The 20,311-nt window shown below is 44.3% G+C and overlaps 1 protein-coding gene across 3 annotated transcripts in view; it reads left to right on the plus strand.

The window, feature by feature from the left end:
* LOC126162411 (location of vulva defective 1-like) overlaps window positions 1-20,311 on the plus strand; it is a 111,885-nt gene that overhangs the window by 22,710 nt on the left and 68,864 nt on the right. Inside the window, exon 1 of one of the 3 annotated variants that reach the window (XM_049918908.1) lies at window positions 19,696-19,834. The exons of the other annotated variants lie outside the window; for them this stretch is intronic. The gene's annotated coding sequence lies outside the window, so the exon portion shown is untranslated. Of the gene's footprint in view, window positions 1-19,695; window positions 19,835-20,311 lie in introns of those variants that run through there. 3 annotated transcript variants of the gene reach the window in all.

Raw genomic sequence — 20,311 nt, forward strand, 5'->3', positions numbered from 1 at the left:
GGTAACCGCCTGGGTATGCCACGTGCTACTGGCTGCTTTCGCTTTACCTTTACGGCATAGGAGAGAAGGAGTGGTTGCGTAAGGTTCCTGATCGCTGTCCTTCGTTCCAGTGTCCTGCATTACATTTCAAATCTCTCCTCAGTGCCTCACGGAGTGAGTGCATGTGACACTGTTGATGGTGATGGGTCCTACGGATGGGGGCGTTAAGCTCGGCGACTCTTTTAGTGTCGTTCGAGAGGAGTACGCTACATATCGAAACCGGGTTTTGCACCATCTTCATTTTCTCACCACCAGTAAAGCAAACAAGACACTCCACTACACACAACCGTTACAGTCACCTACACTTACTTGATTCATTCAAATACACAACTCTCGCCGCGCGGTTAGAGGCGCCATGTCACTGATGACGCGGTCTCTGCCGCTGGAGGTTCGAGTCCTCAAATGGTTCAAATGGCTCTGAGCACTATGGGACTCAACTGCTGTGGTCATAAGTCCCCTAGAACTTAGAACTACTTAAACCTAACTAACCTAAGGACATCACACACATCCATGCCCGAGGCAGGATTCGAACCTGCGACCGTAGCGGTCGTACGGTTCCAGACTGTAGCGCCTGTAACCGCTCGGCCACTCTGGCCGGCTTCGAGTCCTCCCTCGGGCGGGTGTGTGTGTGTTGTTTTTAGCATAAGTTAGTTTAAGTAGTGTGTAAGTCTAGGGACCGATGACCTCAGCAGTTTGGTCCGACAGGAGTTCACACACATTTCAACATTTTTGAACACAATTCTCACACTTCGCAAAGGAAAGGTGCCAGTGTGCGCGAAGAACAGAAAAACCTTTCCAATTAGGCGGCTAAACCTGTCCTCTGGGGTCTCCCACCCAGCCAACCATGCAATACGACTTTACTAGTGAGAAATTTACGGTTCCTTGACTGGTCTGCTCAGTGTCCTAATCTGTCACCCATAGAGCGTGTCTGTGGTACAATGGGAAGATGTATACTGCACTTCCTGCCAGCCTCCGGCGTGTAGCATTTATGAACTGACGCAGCATCTGCTTCCTGAATGGCAAGACATTCCTCGACATAACATCTGAAGATTGTTGGGTTCCATGCCACAACAAATACAAGAGTTTATTCGTGTTCGGGAAGGGAGGGGGGGGGGAGGGGCAGGGAGACGCGTCACACCTCGTACTGATGTTGATGATGGACATTAGTTCCGGATGGAATGAAAGTTCAATCATTTATGTTGTGAAGATGTCTACAGAGTTTGATAAATATCGGACTGGCACTTCATGGGGAGATATTTGTAAATTCCGTTAATGTATATCTAATAATGTGAACACCCAGAAGGAAATTAAGCGGCGGTACATAAACATATATCCAATTTTTCATAAAATGGGCATTGCTTGGAGTACTGTCCCTATGTAATGAACATTCAAATATTCCTTTACATATGAGTGATGTGTTCCCGTATGTACAAGTAGAAGTTAGACTTAATTAGGATGTAGTTAATATTTCGTACGTTGTTTTCGTCCCTTCATGTATTAGAAACTGATCAAACAGACGACGTCCGGAAAAAAATCGCTAGTAGATCTCCTCTGACTGCACTGACGTGTCCTAAGTTTGCTACAACATGCAACCCCTCTCAGACCAGCGTCTTCCTCTCGAAAGTCTCAGATACCACGTCCCAAATGCAGCGGGCTCTATGACCACTTGGGTGTAGTTCATAAACAGGTACAGCGATGTAGTCGCTCTTCGGCATTAGCCGAAGTCATAAGGGTCATAAAAACAGGATTTAGCATTATTGCCACATACTGGCAAGTATTCAGCCTCCTTCTAGTAATCTTGAAATCAGGTACGGGTCTCACGAATCTCTGTTTGCTGTGGGCCTTTCAGCAGGTCGTCCACGGACGCCATGGCGTCGATCTGACCACCACAATCAGAAGCCAGACTCATCGATGAACTTTCAGAATGCCACTCAATGTCCCAGTTGACTCTGGCTCTACGCCGCGCAAGCCTCTGTTGTCAGTGGTATGATGTCAGCGGAGAACCACGCATGGCAACTCAAGACCTCAACGCAGCTTCCAGTAAGCTCTTTCCGAAAGTTCGTGATGACACTCTGCCTGTAAACTGTACCCGGGCTCTGCTGTTGTGATCCATGAATTCCTCAGAGTCAGTCGAAAAATCCACACAATCTTCTCCTGGTGTAATTCATTCTGAGCCCATCTCGTCATCGCTCGTTCTACAGCCGCTGCATTAGCTGACTTTCCGTGCGATCTGTCGAAATTATGCTCCATTGCCACACAATCCAGTCACAAGACTTTTCTCAGAGTCCGAAATATGGTGATAAGCTGAACGTGCACCTCCTCTCGCCATGCTGTGTTGCAACTCTACCTACTACGTTCCGGCAACGTTAGGTACATCAAATAGCCATGATGCGTTCACATAATTTTTCGTCTGCAGAAATGACATCTTTCGGTATTGAATATAAGCTCGCAAAAGGATCAAATTTTACTGAACATATTCCACAGGCAAGGGAATACTGGAGCAACTGTTTGGTGGCGTTAAGCCAGTGAGTTTATGGAGTAACAGTTTACATATCCGTCAGCGTAGCGGGTGACTTACGGCTCTGAGCACTATGGTACTTAACATCTGAGGTCATCAGTCCCCTAGAACTTAGAACTACTTAAACCTAACTAACCTAATGACATCACACACATCCATGCCCGAGGCAGGATTCGAACCTGCGACCGTAGCGGTCGCTTGGTTCCAGACTGTAGCGTCTCGGCCGCAGTGACCGAGCGGTTCTAGGTACTACAGTTGGGAACCGCGCGACCGCTACGGTCGCAGGTTCGAATCCTGCCTCGGGCATGGATGTGTGTGATGTTCTTAGGTTAGTTAGGTTTAAGTAGGAGTTAAGTCCCATAGTGCTCAGAGCCTTGGGTGTGTGTGAAGTCACGTTTGGCTCCAATGCAGCCGTCCGGACTCGGCTCATATTACTGTACTTTGTCAGATGGCGTACTTTCTGCTTCATAGTGGGTAATCTTACGCCACAGTTCTCCAGCCACATCATAATATTTTGACCTACTGAATATTTCTGTCACTAGTGCTAAACTTTGATTCACCAAGAAATTAACCCAATAGATACGAAAGACTTAAGTATTTGATGTTACTTTGTTTCACTTGTAGCAAAGAAGCATATATTCCCATCGACACTTTCTTATTCATAATTTTTTGGAGATTTTAATGTTCATTTTATGTACGCTGTTCTGTAGAGTCTAACTGTAAATGTAGACAATAATGTTTAGATACTTGAACTTTCCTTGGACTCAACTGGATATCTAACATCGGTGCAACTTATGATTCTGCCTGTACAGAAAGTTCTAGCATAGGCGAAAATCACACTACCTTAATTAAAAATCAAGATCCGCTGGTTATCGAATACTACATCTTTGGATTGCTCTGCTGATCACTAACACTAGAAATATCATGTGTATATATGAAACTCATAAAACAGTAACACAGAAAGGCAAGAATTGTAATCTGGCATCGCTGCTGCGTTTTGGGTTCTCTCCCCTAGATGTGGAGGGCGCAAGATTAATGGGCATGATAGTCTTCACGCTGTTTTTCAAGAGTAAGGGGAAATAACAGGTATTCTTCGTCCTGCAACTCGGTCTATATTTCACTCTTACTCAACTGCAATGACAAATTTTCTGGGTATGGTGCCGCCTATATTTTAAAATACACTCCTGGAAATGGAAAAAAGAACACATTGACACCGGTGTGTCAGACCCACCATACTTGCTCCGGACACTGCGAGAGGGCTGTACAAGCAATGATCACACGCACGGCACAGCGGACACACCAGGAACCGCGGTGGTGGCCGTCGAATGGCGCTAGCTGCGCAGAATTTGTGCACCGCCGCCGTCAGTGTCAGCCAGTTTGCCGTGGCATACGGAGCTCCATCGCAGTCTTTAACACTGATAGCATGCCGCGACAGCGTGGACGTGAACCGTATGTGCAGTTGACGGACTTTAAGCGAGGGCGTACAGTGGGCATGCGGGAGGCCGGGTGGACGTACCGCCGAATTGCTCAACACGTGGGGCGTGAGGTCTCCACAGTACATCGATGTTGTCGCCAGTGGTCGGCGGAAGGTGCACGTGCCCGTCGACCTGGGACCGGACCGCAGCGACGCACGAATGCACGCCAAGACCGTAGGATCCTACGCAGTGCCGTAGGGGACCGCACCGCCACTTCCCAGCAAATTAGGGACACTGTTGCTCCTGGGGTATCGGCGAGGACCATTCGCAACCGTCTCCATGAAGCTGGGCTACGGTCCCGCACACCGTTAGGCCGTCTTCCGCTCACGCCCCAACATCGTGCAGCCCGCCTCCAGTGGTGTCGCGACAGGCGTAAATGGAGGGACGAATGGAGACGTGTCGTCTTCAGCGATGAGAGTCGCTTCTGCCTTGGTGCCAATGATGGTCGTATGCGTGTTTGGCGTCGTGCAGGTGAGCGCCACAATCAGGACTGCATACGACCGAGGCACACAGGGCCAACACCCGGCATCATGGTGTGGGGAGCGATCTCCTACACTGGCCGTACACCACTGGTGATCGTCGAGGGGACACTGAATAGTGCACGGTACATCCAAACCGTCATTGAACCCATCGTTCTACCATTCCTAGACCGGCAAGGGAACTTGCTGTTCCAACAGGACAATGCACGTCCGCATGTATCCCGTGCCACCCAACGTGCTCTAGAAGGTGTAAGTCAACTACCCTGGCCAGCAAGATCTCCGGATCTGTCCCCCATTGAGCATGTTTGGGACTGGATGAAGCGTCGTCTCACGCGGTCTGCACGTCCAGCACGAACGCTGGTCCAACTGAGGCGCCAGGTGGAAATGGCATGGCAAGCCGTTCCACAGGACTACATCCAGCATCTCTACGATCGTCTCCATGGGAGAATAGCAGCCTGCATTGCTGCGAAAGGTGGATATACACTGTTCTAGTGCCGACATTGTGCATGCTCTGTTGCCTGTGTCTATCTGCCTGTGGTTCTGTCAGCGTGATCATGTGATGTATCTGACCCCAGGAATGTGTCAATAAAGTTTCCCCTTCCTGGGACAATGAATTCACGGTGTTCTTATTTCAATTTCCAGGAGTGTAACTGTCACTGAATAAAACCAAAGTTTCGACCACGGTTGTAATGACTCTCGTCAGGGTTTACAGGTTCACTGTTTCATAGAGAGTCCACTTACAGTATTGTACAGTATCACAATTAAAAAATATACTATTGATACGGTTGATCTCCTACGGTGGAAGCAGTGTGAAACTTTATTAGATTCCAGAATGAGATTTTACTCTGCAGCGGAATGTGCGCTGATATGAAACTTCCTGGCAGATTAAAACTGTTTGCCGGACCGACACTCGAAATCGGGACCTTTGCCTTTCGCGGGCAAGTGCTCTACCATCTGAGTTACCCAAGCACGACTCACGACCCGTCCTCACTGCTTTACTTCTGCCAGTACCTCGTCTCCTACCTTCCAAACTTTGCAGAAGCTCTCCTGCGAACCCTGCAGAACTAGCACTCCTGTTTCATATCGGTGTACACTCCGCTGCAGAGTGAAAATCTCATTCTGGAAACATCCCCCAGGCTGTAGCTAAGCCATGTCTCCGCAATATCCTTTCTCTCAGGAGTGCTAGTTCTGCAGGCTCGCAGGAGAGCTTCTGTAAAGTTTGGAAGGTAGGAGACGAGGTACTGCAGAAGTAAAGCTGTGAGGAGGGGTCGTGAGTCGTGCTTGGGTAGCTCAGATGGTAGAGCACTTGCCCGCGAAAGGCAAAGGTCTCGAGTTCGAGTCGTCCTGGCACACAGTTTTAATCTGCCAAGAAGTTTTATTAGATTCGCTTCCTATGGTGCAAGGAGTGTGGGATCTGTTTTTGTATCTTGTCCTGTATAGTATGAGCCATGCCTGGCAGTCATCGTCGAATGACGTCCAGATTCTTGTTTGCCTCGTGCGGAACACAGGAAGCTCTGCGATAGTTTCTTATTGGTAACGAAAACATTTGAAGCTGAGACCGGTTAATCTCTGCTGGCTGGTATCTAACACTGCACAATTCTATAGCAGTCTTCTCTGTTCCTATTATTAGCTTGTTTTAGCTCACAGGTGGCCTTTAAAATTACAACACCATGAAATGGCATGTTACAAAGTCAGACTGACATGAAGTGTACTACATATTTCGATAAGCAAATGATAAGCATTTTTGCGCAACCGAACAAGGTAACTTGGGGTAATGTTATCTACGAGGGCGTGCTTAAAAGTAATGCGTTCGAATTTTTCTGTTAAACTGTTAAAGCTTATTACACTACTGGCCATTAAAATTGCTACACCAAGAAGAAATGCAGATGATAAACGGGTATTCATTGGACAAATATGTTATACTAGAACTGACATGTGATTACATTTTCACGCAATTTGGGTGCATAGATCCTGAGAAATCAGTACCTAGGACAACCACCTCTGACAGTAATAACGGCCTTGATACGCCTGGGCATTGAGTCAAACAGAGCTCGGATGGCGTGTACAGGTACAGCTGCCCATGCAGCTTCAACACGATACCACAGTTCACCAAGAGTAAAGACTGGCGTATTGTGACGAGCCAGTTGCTCGGCCACCATTGACCAGACGTTTTCAGTTGGTGAGAGATCTGGAGAATGTGCTGCCCAGGGCAGCAGTCGAACATTCTCTGTATCCAGAAAGGCCCGTACAGGACCTGCAACATGCGGTCGTGCATTATCCTGCTGAAATGTAGGGTTTCGTAGGGGTCTAATGAAGGGTAGAGCCACGGGTCATAACACATCTGAAATTTAACGTGCACTGTTCAAAGTACCGTCAATGCGAACAAGAGGTGACCGAGACGTGTTACCAATGGCACCCCATACCATCACGCCAGGTCATACACCAGTACGACGATGGCGAATACAAGCTTCCAATGTGCGTTCACCGCGATGTCGCCAAACACGGATGCGACCATCATGATGCTGTAAACAGAACCTGGATTCATCCGAAAAAATGACGTTTTGCCATTCGTGCATCCATGTTCGTCGTTGAGTACACCATCGCAGGCGCTACTGTCTGTGATGCAGCGTCAAGGGTAACCGCAGCCATGGTCTCCGAGCTGATAGTCCATGCTTCTGCAAACGTCGTCGAACTGTTCGTGCAGATGGTTGTTGTCTTGCAAACGTCCCCATCTATTGACTCAGGGATCGAGACGTGGCTACACGATCCGTTACAGCCATGCGAATAAGATGCCTGTCATCTCGACTGCTAGTGATATGAGGCCGTTGGAATCCAGCACGGCGTTCCGTATTCCCTCCTGAACCCACCGATTCCATATTCTGCTAACAGTCATTGGATGTCGACCAACGCGAGCAGCAATGCCGCGATACGATAACCGCAATCGCGATAGGCTACAATCCGACCTTTATCAAAGTCGGAAACGTGATGGTACGCATTTCTCCTCCTTACACGAGGCATCACAACAATGTTTCACCAGGCAACGCCGGTCAACTGCTGTTTGTGTATGAGAAATCGGTTGGAAACTTTCCTCATGTCATCACGTTGTAGGTGTCGCCACCTGCGCCAATCATGTGTAAATGCTCTGAAAAGCTAATCAATTGCATATCATAGCATCTCCTTCCTGTCGGTTAAATTTCGCGTCTGTAGCACGTCTTCGTGGTGTAGCAATTTAATGTAAATAAAGTGTAAGTTTTAGTGTAAATAAAGAAAACTCTGTTAACATTCTACATCTTTTTTCTTCATATCTGCACATTTGTTTCACAACATAGTCACCCTGGCGACGCACACATTTCTCCCAAGGAGAGATCAGTTTGTTGATACCATCTCTATAGCGTATCAGATTTGTTGAGGGAGTCACAATCTCACGCATGCTTGCACTGCTTCATCATTATCAAAGTGAAGCCCCCGAAGATGTGTTTTAAGTTTCTGAAACAGATGAAAATCCGATGGGGCCAAATGGGGGCTGTATAGTCGATGACAGTGATCCCAAGGCGTCACATTGTTACAGATGCAACGCTCGTGTGTGCCCTGGCATGGTCATACTGAAGGAGAGGGTGCCCCACGTGTGGACATACCCTTCGAATTCACGACTTCAGTTTTCTCAGGGTCTCGCAGTACCTTGCAGAATTTATAGTGAGGCTTTTAGGCACGAATTCCAAATGATCAACACCTGGAATATCCCAGAATACTGTGAGCATGACTTTGCTTGCTAATGCCATGGTCTTGAACGTTTTTTGCGTCGATGATCCATTGTGGCGGAACTCTACTGATGCTCTCTTGTTTTCAGGGTCAAAATTGTGAACCTAGCTTTTATCACCTGTCTCAATGTTGTTAAGGAACCAATCACACTCACGCTCAAAACGCAGAAGAAATCGTTGAATGGTTCAAATGGCTCTGAGCACTATGGGACTCAACTGCTGAGGTCATTAGTCCCCTAGAACTTAGAACTAGATAAACCTAACTAACCTAAGGACATCACAAACATCCATGCCCGAGGCAGGATTCGAACCTGCGACCGTAGCGGTCTTGCGGTTCCAGACTGCAGCGCCTCTAACCGCACGGCCACTTCGGCCGGCAGAAATCGTTGAAAAACGTCCAACTTCCTCTGTTTCATGTCAGAAGTTAACATTCGAGACACCCGCCGTACACAGTCTCTTGTACCGTAGTTCTGCAATGACGCTCTCGTGATATCCCACACTTACCTGAGAGCTGTGTCTGTTCCAGCATTATGAGTTCGAACAACCCGACATCGCACATCACTGACATGGATACAGTCATCACCATACATAGCTTTCATTCTTCTATGCGTTTCAGTTGGTGGCACGTCTTCTGATATCAGAAACTCGGTTACAGCGCACTGTTTCTTACGCACCGATATAGCCACGTTAGACACGACGACGTTACACGCTATGACTGGGAGCCCTCAAGCGTCAGAGGGTTGCAACTTCGCTGTCAGCGAAGCGGAAAAGTCGACCGAGTACTATGCATGACACGTAGTACCCCACCTGATATTGAGAATAGAGCAAAAAATTCGGAGGCATTACTTTTCAGCAAGTCATCGTACATTTTTTAAATGAAGAAAAATTACGCCGCGGGTTTCTCTTTCGAAATTGCATTTGAATGTTGTTTGTTTGTGAGAATATCGTGTTACGTTCTGTGTAAGAACGAAACACGTCTATCAGCAGTCGTCGGAATTCGTGAGCAGCAGGACTTTAGCGTATCGAGCCAGCGGTTTATCTTTTCGCCAATTTCTTTTTGCTTCGGTTGCGACCCCGCTGCTGTCAAGCGAATATGACATCGATAGGCTGAAGAGGGATCTCAACGATACGACTAGCGCCTGAGATGACGGGCATATTCCAGAATGAGATTTTCACTCTGCAGCGGAGTGTGCGCTGATATGAAACTTCCTGAGATTAAAACTGTGTGCCGGACCGAGACTCGAACTTGGGACCTTTGCCTTTCGCGGGAAAGTGCTATACCCACTGAGCTACCCAAGCACGACTCACGACCCCTCCTCACAGCTTTACTTCTGCCAATACCTCGTCTCCTACCTTCCAAACTTAACAGAAGCTCTCCTGCGAACCTTGCAGAACTAACACTCCTGAGAGAAAGGATATTGCGGAGACATGGCTTAGCCACAGCCTGGGGGATGTTTCCAGAATGAGATTTTCACTCTGCAGCGGAGTGTGCACCGTTATGAAACAGGAGTGCTAGTTCTGAAAGGTTCGCAGGAGAGCTTCTGTTAAGTTTGGAAGGTAGGAGACGAGGCACTGGCAGAAGTAAAGCTATGAGGACGGGGCGTGAGTCGTGCTTGGGTAGCTCAGTGGGTAGAGTACTTGCCCGCGAAAAGCAAAGGTCCCGAGTTCGAGTCTCGGTCCGGCACACAGTTTTAATCTGCCAGGAAGTTTCACGACGGGCATATTGTTCGCTCACCTGTGCAAGCTCGTACCGTCACGTCAGATATCCACACGGACAGACCGACGACGTCTGACAGCTCAGGTACCACGGACTGTCAGCACGGAGACCACTGCTATGGTTTCCCTTTACACAGCTGGTGAGAAAAGCACGCCGTTAGTGGTGTGCCCACCACCGGATACAGGAATGGCAAAAGTCGTCTTCTCGGACGACTTCCCGTTCTCTGTACAGCAACACGATGAAAATAATAGTACGTAGAGGCTCCATGAGGAACGAACGTTGCCATATGGCATTCGTCATCGTCATACGGGCCCATCACCTGGAGTGATGGCATAGCCTGTCATTTGGTGTACAAACCGACCACACGGCGGGTAATTTGAACAGCAATGGCTACTTTTCTGACGTATTTAGGCCAGTGGCTGGCGCCTAAGCTTAGAAATCTCGGTGGCCGTATCTTTCAACGAGATAATGCGAGATCACATGTTTTCTGCGCTCCCTGACATACCTCCATATAGAGAGCGTTCAATTGGTGTCCTGTCCAAGACATTCTCCAGATCTGTCACCCATTGAAAATGTCTAGCCGTTGGTTGTCGAGAGACGGGCACGCCACTGGTCACCAGATAATACGACCGACGAACTCTGATACAGTATTGGAGCGGTATGAAATGACGTATACAAACTTAATCAAGTAATCTAAAAAATGGTTCAAATGGCTCTGAGCACTATGGGACTTAACATCTGACGTCATCAGTCCCCTAGAACTTAGATCTACTTAAACCTAACGAACCTAATGACATCACACACATCCATGCCCGAAGCAGGATTCGAACCTGCGACCGTAGTGGTCGCGCGGTTCCACACTGAAGCGCCTAGAACCGCTAGGCCACACCTGCCGGCAATCAAGTAATCTATCTCACTGTACTGTATACTTATTGTACAAGTAAAATTTCATTATTTTCTGTCCTTATTGGTATTGCAGTTTTAGTGGCCAGCAATGTACAGGGTTATTACAAATGATTGAAGCGATTTCACAGCTCTACAATAACTTTCTAATTTGAGATATTTTCAAAATGCTTTGCACACACATACAAAACTCAAAAAGTTTTTTTAGGCATTCACAAATGTTCGATATGTGCCCCTTTAGTGATTCGGCAGACATTAAGCCGATAATCAAGTTCCTCCCACACTCGGCGCAGCATGTCCCCATCAATGAGTTCGAAAGCATCGTTGATGCGAGCTCGCAGTTCTGGCACGTTTCTTGGTAGAGGAGGTTTAAACACTGAATCTTTCACATAACCCCACAGAAAGAAATCGTATGTGGTTAAGTCGGGAGAGCGTGGAGGCCATGACATGAATTGCTGATCACGATCTCCACCACGACCGATCCATCGGTTTTCCAATCTCCTGTTTAAGAAATGCCGAACATCATGATGGAAGTGCGGTGGAGCACCATCCTGTTGAAAGATGAAGTCGGCGCTGTCGGTCTCCAGTTGTGGCATGAGCCAATTTTCCTCGGGCTACGCGTGAAACTTGCCCGCACGCGTTCAACCGTTTCTTCGCTCACTGCAGGCCGACCCGTTGATTTCCCCTTACAGAGGCATCCAGAAGCTTTAAACTGCGCATACCATCGCCGAATGGAGTTAGCAGTTGGTGGATCTTTGTTGAACTTCGTCCTGAAGTGTCGTTGCACTGTTATGACTGACTGATGTGAGTGCATTTCAAGCATGCAAACGCTTTCTCGGCTCCTGTCGCCATTTTGTCTCACTGCGCTCTCGAGCGGTCTGACGGCAGAAACGTGAAGTGCGGCTTCAGCCGAACAAAACTTTATGAGTTTTTCTACGTATCTGTAGTGTGTCGTGACCATATGTCAATGAATGGAGCTACAGTGAATTTATGAAATCGCTTCAATCATTTGTAATAGCCCTGTATTTCAGTGGCCTCGCTGGCCCTGTGCTTCACGACCCCTGGCTGCATGCAGTTCTCGCTGAATTTTATTGTCTTGGCGTAATCTATGTGGTATTCGGCCATTGCCGATTTGTTGTAGTGGCGAGGTAACCGAGGGAGGAGGTGCAGTCGCTACCACACCGGACTCACATTAGAGAGTATTACGGCTCCAACCCGCGTCCGGACATCCACATGTAGATTTTCCATGATTTTCCTAATTCGCTCCCGGCAAATGCCGGGATGGTTCCTTTGAAAGGGCACGGACAAGTTCCTTCCCGTCCTTGAAAAAAATGAGTTGGAGCTCCGTCTCTAATGACCTTGATGCCCGTGGGACGCTAAACCCGAATCTCCCTACCTTCCTCTTCCGATGCAGTCTTCTCCACAGTCGCACTCCATCCTGTACACACCTGCAATGTGTACAGCGTCTGTCTTGTCCTTGCTGAAGCCCAACAGATCCTACACCTGACTGACGCCCTCGAAGATGGAATGGACACTAACCTGGCGAAGATGTTTGCCAATTCGGTCACTAACGTTATCCTTCCTTCCAGCATGGGATATCAAACGTCTCCACAGCTTTATTTTTTAATTGTAATGTAGTGTCTGAACCCTCGACAGCACAGTATAACAGAAGATCCAGAGGAAGGCCACTGCAGCCATGGCTGAAACATCGACTTTACTGACATTTATTTTACAAAATGAAGCGGCACCATACCCAAAAACTTATACCATCTTACTCTGTCTTCAACCGACAGAAAAACTATCTCGTCCATTGAAGATCCATATTAAGTTAATGTTTACCTGCTTCTTTAGCCTTGACGGCTTTTATCGTAAGGAGCCAGTCCCTCCTGGTCAAAAAGTTAATAAAAAGTTCTGTCACGATATGCCAACGTGTCTGAGCGAGAATATGTGGAGAAAGTGTCTCAAAACTTTCCTACGACAAACCATACTCGAATGCGGTTGCCAATGTGCCGATTAGCTTGGCTGAAAATAGGATGACACTTGCGCTCCAACGACGATGTTCAACGGTCTTGGCTCCGCATGACATTTTCTATCCCCCATTTGAAAATCAGTTTGACGTTACATACAGTCGAGGAAATTTAAACCAAAACTTGTAAACCTGTAAACAATACCTCATACGAAGCGAGAAATGTTCTGAGTAGCGTTTTGGTTGCTTGTCCATGACTTTTTGTTAGTAAATTTTCACAGATTTTCAGATTATAAGATCAACATTACTTCGCCAGAACAATCTAGTGTTATCATCTCTGTTAGGTTGATTGCATTTAAACTTAACTGTAAATGCCAAAAGCTTAAATAATACTATAAGTAGATTCTCACAATCGTTTTGTAAACATTCTTGTACTTTAAAGACTCCCAGTAGCTCAGACAGGCTCGTACCTTCCAATGCATTATTTGCACTGAATCTGATTTGTGTTGAGTGATGGAATAAAATGCTTGCATTAGGGTTCTATTTAATGAGGTACAAAACTTTGGATTCCTTTTTATGTCATTTTCCCTTTAAGGCAGTGTGTGGCGAATCTATCACTTTCTGAGAGTCGAGAAACATTTAATTCCGTCGACTGATGCTTTTAATGTTATCCAAGTTTCAACACCATGCTCTCTTCCAAGTTACTAGAACATGGAATCACTTTCTTTTCAGTAGGTATTTCTTACCTTGACGTCTGGTGAAGGAAATGGGCATGGCAGAAAGACGTCAATTGTAAGAGCCCCTCAGGTATATGTAGACAACAAATATGGGTAAATCAGCACATGTGCATATTCTTGGTTCCACACAGTTATATACAAAATCGCTTCCGTTTGAGTCAAGATTTCACGTACAGAAGTGCAGCTGTGTTTGACACAGCAAGATGATGCCTAGAGTAAGAGTGCTCACGAACTCTGTGAAAACAATTTTTTTTTATTGATGTCCTTGATTCTTATGATGAAAGGGCGAACTGTTCGGTTTCGACTCTGGATTGCAGAATCAAAAACTTCTTTCTATTACTTCCCACTGACTGCTTCTTCTCACAAAGAATACCAGTCCTTCTGTGTAATGTAGTTCCCGGAATCGTGTAAACTTTAGGTAGAGACTGCCATATGGATTTATGTGTCCAGTAATAGCATACACACCGGTCTTCGACATCAGTTTATAAATTGGAGCGACATTGTCTCCAGTGACAAAGATAATTATATGCGACGGTCCTCCTCGAGGCTCGGGTCATACAGCTAGAGTTGTAGGATGTACCCTCCGCTACACATTCCACAGCAGTTTGAACAGTATAGATGTAGGACTCACAGACCACTAGAATACGGTAAAGCGAATGGACAGACATCTATGAGAACCGAATATGAGGGCAACACTGAAGATTTTTACAAAATCTAACAAGGATTAGTTTTTAAAAAATTCGAAAGATTTTATTGTTTTTAAAAAATATTTCCCTTTAACATCAGAACGTTTTTGCATTCGGTGAAACCAATCCCGAAAGCAATGATGGCTCTCTTCCTGAAGTAGGCTACTTCAGAAACCACATTTTTGTAATGTTCCACTATTTCGTCTCATAAAAGTTATACTATGCATTTTAGCTTTAATTTTTGAAAACAAAAAAGTGCTTGGTCAGTGCTGTATGGTGGAGAGACCATGGTGCTGAACTTTAGGGCATCCAGATAACCAGTTGTTAGGTTTTGCTGTGTGCAATGATACGGTGTCATGAAATTTGTTTTCCATTAACTTTTTCAAAAATTTGCGATAAACAGACGTTTGACTATCATTTTTTTCCCGACAACATGGCCCGCTTAAAGAAATTAACAGCAGTCTCCTTACCGTCACTCCGAATTAGTCGAACTTCTGCTTAGATTCTGACCCACTGAGCCGATTGACTTTTCTTATCAGGATTATAACAATGAATACAAGATTCGTCGTCGGTTTTAAGCTACATCAGAAGTTTCCAGTTCCTCTGCACCAGTCAGTGCGTTGTTGTTTCTCAACGGGACCAGTTTATGTGGAATCCATCGACAACAAAATTTCCTCATATCTAGCTGTCGTGTTGATGTAAAATATTTTGAATTTGACTCTTATCAAAGTCAAGTTTCTACCGAATAAATTCCTTTGATATCTGTCGATCTCTTTTGGGCATTGCCTGAACAGCGGCAATATTTGATCAGCAACTTCAGTTCCTGTGTGCCCTTCACAAAATTCATCATTAAGATAAACCCATGCTCTTTTGAATTCGCGGTATCAAATATAAATTGTTGCTTGAGAAGGAGCTTCTTCACAAAATGCATTTCCAAGTCAACCTTGACATTGCTTGGCGTTAATGACGATTTAGAACAGTAAAAAACGATAACCTGAAGATGTTTTTCGGTGCACATAAAGATCTTTAAATAATGATCATTATCATACTATTAGAATATCTCGAAAAAACTACAAGGCAATCAACTCGCAAAACATTAAGAAGTAGCTGTCGAATGTAAACAAAGAGTCAAAGCGCTCTAAACACCTTCAGCCTCATCCTCGTGTTTGCCGGTGGCTCTGATACTCTTGAGAAAAGAGATTCCACTCCGACGTGCATTCTCGAAGCAAAACATAAATGTGCAGATAGGCAGATGTCAATCAAAGTACGCTTGGCTATCAGGACAGTGCATGAAGCCTGCTGTGACAAAACAGTGTCACATGATCTCTCTCAAAACTCTCTAAGAAGTACTGGTCGTATGTTAAGGCACAGCGTGGCAAAAGAAGGTCAGACACTTGCTGACAAGACAGAGACTGAAACAGACAATAACAAATTGAAACCCGAAGTGCTGAATTCTGTTTTGAAATGTTCCTTCACAAATAAAAATTAAGAAATGTTGCCAGTATTCAATTGCCGCACCACAGCAAACATTGGTGGTTAATAGAATGTAGTTAGGAATGTTCAAAAGAAAATAAAGTAGCCGTTAAACAACTATGTCCCAGGCTTCAACGGAATATTACTCAAGTTATATACAGTGTTTGCAAGTGAGTTATGTGCACACTTTATCACAATTTCCCGCAGATCCCTGCAACGGGGAAATGCTCCATTGACTGAAAAAGAAAACACAGATTACCCCCATTAGCGGAAAAACGCAGCATAAATTTACACAAAGTTACCGTCCTAAATCACTCACCTCTATTTGTAGTAGAGTTCTAGAACAAGTTCTGAATTCAAACATAAGGCCTAACTAAAACAGTGACATTCTGTGAAGCAACGAACATGATTCCGAAACATCGACCTTGCGAACATAACTCGCGCTCGTCATACATGATATTCTAGGTACCGTGGATTTTTAGTCTGAAACAATTGGCGTCTGTAGACTTCGGACAAGCTTTTGATTTACTATCAACTCCACACCTGTTGAAGAAAATACTTTTGTGTAGGATGGTTAATCAGGCTTGCGACTGGACTGAGAGCTTCGCGACAGGCAGAATTGCAGCAAATTATTCCAGTTGTATTCCCTACAAACAGAAATGCAGATGGCATGATACACTTAATATACTAGTTACAGCAGAAGGACTGATTAAACGCTGTCATTAAGAAAATGCCGTTGTGACTAACTAAACGGCGAAAAAAAACAAGATCTCTCCACAAAACTGTGAACTCCGAAAGGCAACATGACTTAGAAGTTAATACGTCTAACGAGAAACGCACATTAGAGCTTTAGAAAACTATAACTTAACGGAACACACTGAATTCAGAGAACTATTCACATCGCTTTCTGACTACTGCTTTGTTGTGGTTCATCCAGTAATATCGACGATAACAGCCCTATCTGTAAGCGGTTTGTTTAATCAATACAACAGTACCGTGCAGATAGTCAATAAATTTACATTCAAGAGTGGACGAGGAACGGCATTCCTACCGCGGAAGATTCATTACAAGACATTAGGAAACCATCATCACGAAGCATTCGGAAATTACATAGTATACTGTTTCATATAAAGTAATGGGTTAAAGATATAAAAAGAGAAATTAGGCGGCAGTTAACTAAGGTGGACGTTTTAGAACATTCTGTCGATGAACTCTCTGCCAACCACTGAACAAATGCTCGTCGAGACACTGATTAAAAGATCGGAGAAAAGTTCAGGAAAACCCTTAAAACAACCCCCCCCCCCCCCCCCAGCATCGAATGAAAAAATGGAATTACGCAAAATCACTCACACAATCCATCTTGTAATACTGGATGGGGGAACGAAATTCAAAGGGTTTTGCCTTCCTATCATTTAGTATACTTCAGATGTCTTGCATAAAAACTGAAATTATAGAAGAAGATAATACGAGATCTAGACTCGATGGTATCTACTAGCCGCTGCTTCTCTGATGTCACACTTACATTGGAGCAAGGGCACGCAGATTACGAATGGTAATGACCAATCGGTTAAAGCCGACACTGGTATTTTAGCTCTCAGTAACGGGTATTTTTCGGTACACATTTCGTCTCGACTCTAACAGGTGTTTTATTCATTTCTTTACTGATAACCGATAAAACACCGGAAATATTACGACAAACAAACACATATAATAAAAATTGGTAGTGCATTGTTGAAACAATGTCCCTGTTGCCGCGTATCGTGGTTTTAGGCACACGTGTACATGCAGTGCACCTGGTCTATACAGCAGTTTCTCGCTTTCGTCGCGCCGACATCTGTAGTATTGCAAAATTGTGACAACAGTAATAAATTAAAAACCCAGAATTTCATTCATAGTACACAATAAGAATAGAAAGTGGCTGAACTGCTGCCGTGTCTACGTAATACGCCTTTATGGGCTTGTAGTCCTTGAAAACGGGCAGATTAACACGAAGAAAAGAGTTCTTCAGCCTTAGTTTTCACACTTTAACACTGACTATTCATAATGTCCAAACAATGGTATGATCCCCAGTTACTAACTGATTTTTGAGCAGTGTTTCAAAAATTTAGAATCAGTAGGAGAATATTGGTGGTTTTTGTAGTATTCAACTACTTATCGCTTTTCGAAATGCGCAGCGAACGGGGGACGGACTATGGTTTCTTTTATTTGTCTATTTAATATTTTTATTCTATGTATCATGAAACTGAGAGAGTCAAAATTTTTCGTTTTTTGTTCGATTTCGAGGTTCATCACAGGAAATAATAGGAATAAAAAAGCGAAAATCGGTTATTTTAGAAACTGGCTATTTTCAGCGGTTTCGGGTTAAACTGGCAAGGAAGAACACCAATGTAACCCAAAGCCGGTTGTTTCAGGCCACATGCAGCCCAACAATTATCAGCTGGCTGCCTCGGCGTTGATTCTTGTAACAAGTCTCACTGTACGATGCTTTTAAACTTGTATAGTCGTGCAACAACGCAGTCGCAGCGACAAGAGCGGCACACCGGTCTGCAGGTAAACGACATAATTTAATCGTCAGTGGAATTTCCATCGACTTCCTAAATAGTTCGTTCAGCTTTTTGTGACCAAGATAAGTGAAAATTTCTTCATGTATTTCTGTGAACCTTACAATTATTGATCAAATTAACGTAAGAAAATTTTATAGTCAATTTTTTCGTCGATCATGTTATCCTCTTCTTAGACATTGTTGTGCTAAGATTCATTCTCCGTACTTGAAGAAGAACTAAAATTAATTCTAGAATGGATAAAGGCACACAAAGTAGGAAACACAACGTTGTTCTAATTGTTGGTGTGGTTTGGAGCGATCAACATCTAGGTCATAAACACCATCAAGTATTTTATTTGGACGCGTGAGCTTAAAAAAAATCCTAAGAATATCTTTCTTACACATTCACTGCAACAAAACTATGACACTCACTATGAAATAATTTTGAACGAAAGACGCAGTTATTAGATAAAACCTAAAAAATTGTGCTAACTAGTTACTGAAAAAGAGAAGGAACCAGCTCCTCTGACAAATTTTAAAATCTGTGGATGCATGTATGGCTCATTACACATGCACATAAAGAGTTACGCTTACAAACAGTACTCACTCAAACACGCAACCTCAATGTTTAAAGATTTTGTGTCACCCAAAACATAAGATATTAAAAAATGAAGTGATGAAATGAAACCTTTTGGTGAAAATGCTTGGGAAAGAATCAGTCACCCTTATGAAAGTTAAAATGTATCCTCTAATATCTGAAGGAATGGTCGTGTAACCTCACAGGATTTTAAAATCACTACTACACTCGTCCAATCATAATTTAAAATACAGGGCGTGTTCATAGGCAGTTGTAGGGCTACGCTCGTGGCAGAACACAAAATACTTCCAAGTAGAATGCGTCGTGGAGTCAGAGGTGCATTATAAGCACTGCAAGCGCGGCAGTTTCAGGATAGCTGGAAGGAAAATCTTTCTTTTTTTGCACAGTCGCTGAATAATATCGTTCGCCTTATTTGCAAAACTGTTGCAGCCGTCCCACAAAGAGACACTACGAAAGTCTCCATTTTCAGAATTGCCATCACTACATACACATAAAATTCCGACGTTGAAACGAGTAGTAACCTGTCACCAATCTATATTCACTAAATCTGTTGAAGATTCAGTAGCTGCAACACAAATAAGTTTCGAAATATCTCCCGCTATATAAAAAAGTTGCCGGCCATTTACGGACGGAAATTTTGTCAGTTATTATTTCGAGATAGGCGCTAAAAAGATTCGTCCGTAATTCTGTGCACAGGAGATTTCCGCAACGTTGGCACTCACAAAGGGCTAATTAACATACTCTGTAATATTGTATTGGATGAGCGGCCAGTAAAATAGTGGGAAATCACTCATATCATAGACACGGGTCTCCGCAGAAATGTTTCCAGGAGGGGCAAGATTCAAAACTTGCTAGTCTTGATGTAACTGATTCAATGAATCTGAATACCGGTACGCCTCGTGCACCAAGAACTAAATTTTACAGGAAGTACAGAAAACATACGGTATGTCAAAAGAGAGATGGTTATCTGTTTATAATTATTAAAGTAGGTTACTTTGGTACCTAAATGTTAAGCATTTTTCAATGGCATATGCAAAGTTCATCTTTTTCTATTATTAACATGAATTTGGATGTCGCTTGTTTGATTCGCCTATCTGAACTTATATCCTCATATGATTAAATTCAGGATATCCAGCGAGCTATGAAATAAAACTAGAAAAAGATTCACAAAATATTATTTATGGATGTTCCCATAATTTTAGGTTGAAACTGAAAATTAAAAACTGAAACAGTAAAAAAATTTTCTGGAAATTTGTGGTAAGGTCTTATGGGACCAAACTGATGAGGTCATCGGTCCCTAAGCTTACGCAATACTTAATCTAACTTAACGCTGAAGACAACACACACACCCGTACCCGAGGGAGGTTCAAATGGCTCTGAGAACTATTGGACTTAACTTCTGAGGTCATCAGTCCTCTAG

Source organism: Schistocerca cancellata, chromosome 2 (assembly GCF_023864275.1).
Source record: "Schistocerca cancellata isolate TAMUIC-IGC-003103 chromosome 2, iqSchCanc2.1, whole genome shotgun sequence".
Taxonomy (NCBI): Eukaryota; Metazoa; Arthropoda; class Insecta; order Orthoptera; family Acrididae; genus Schistocerca; species Schistocerca cancellata.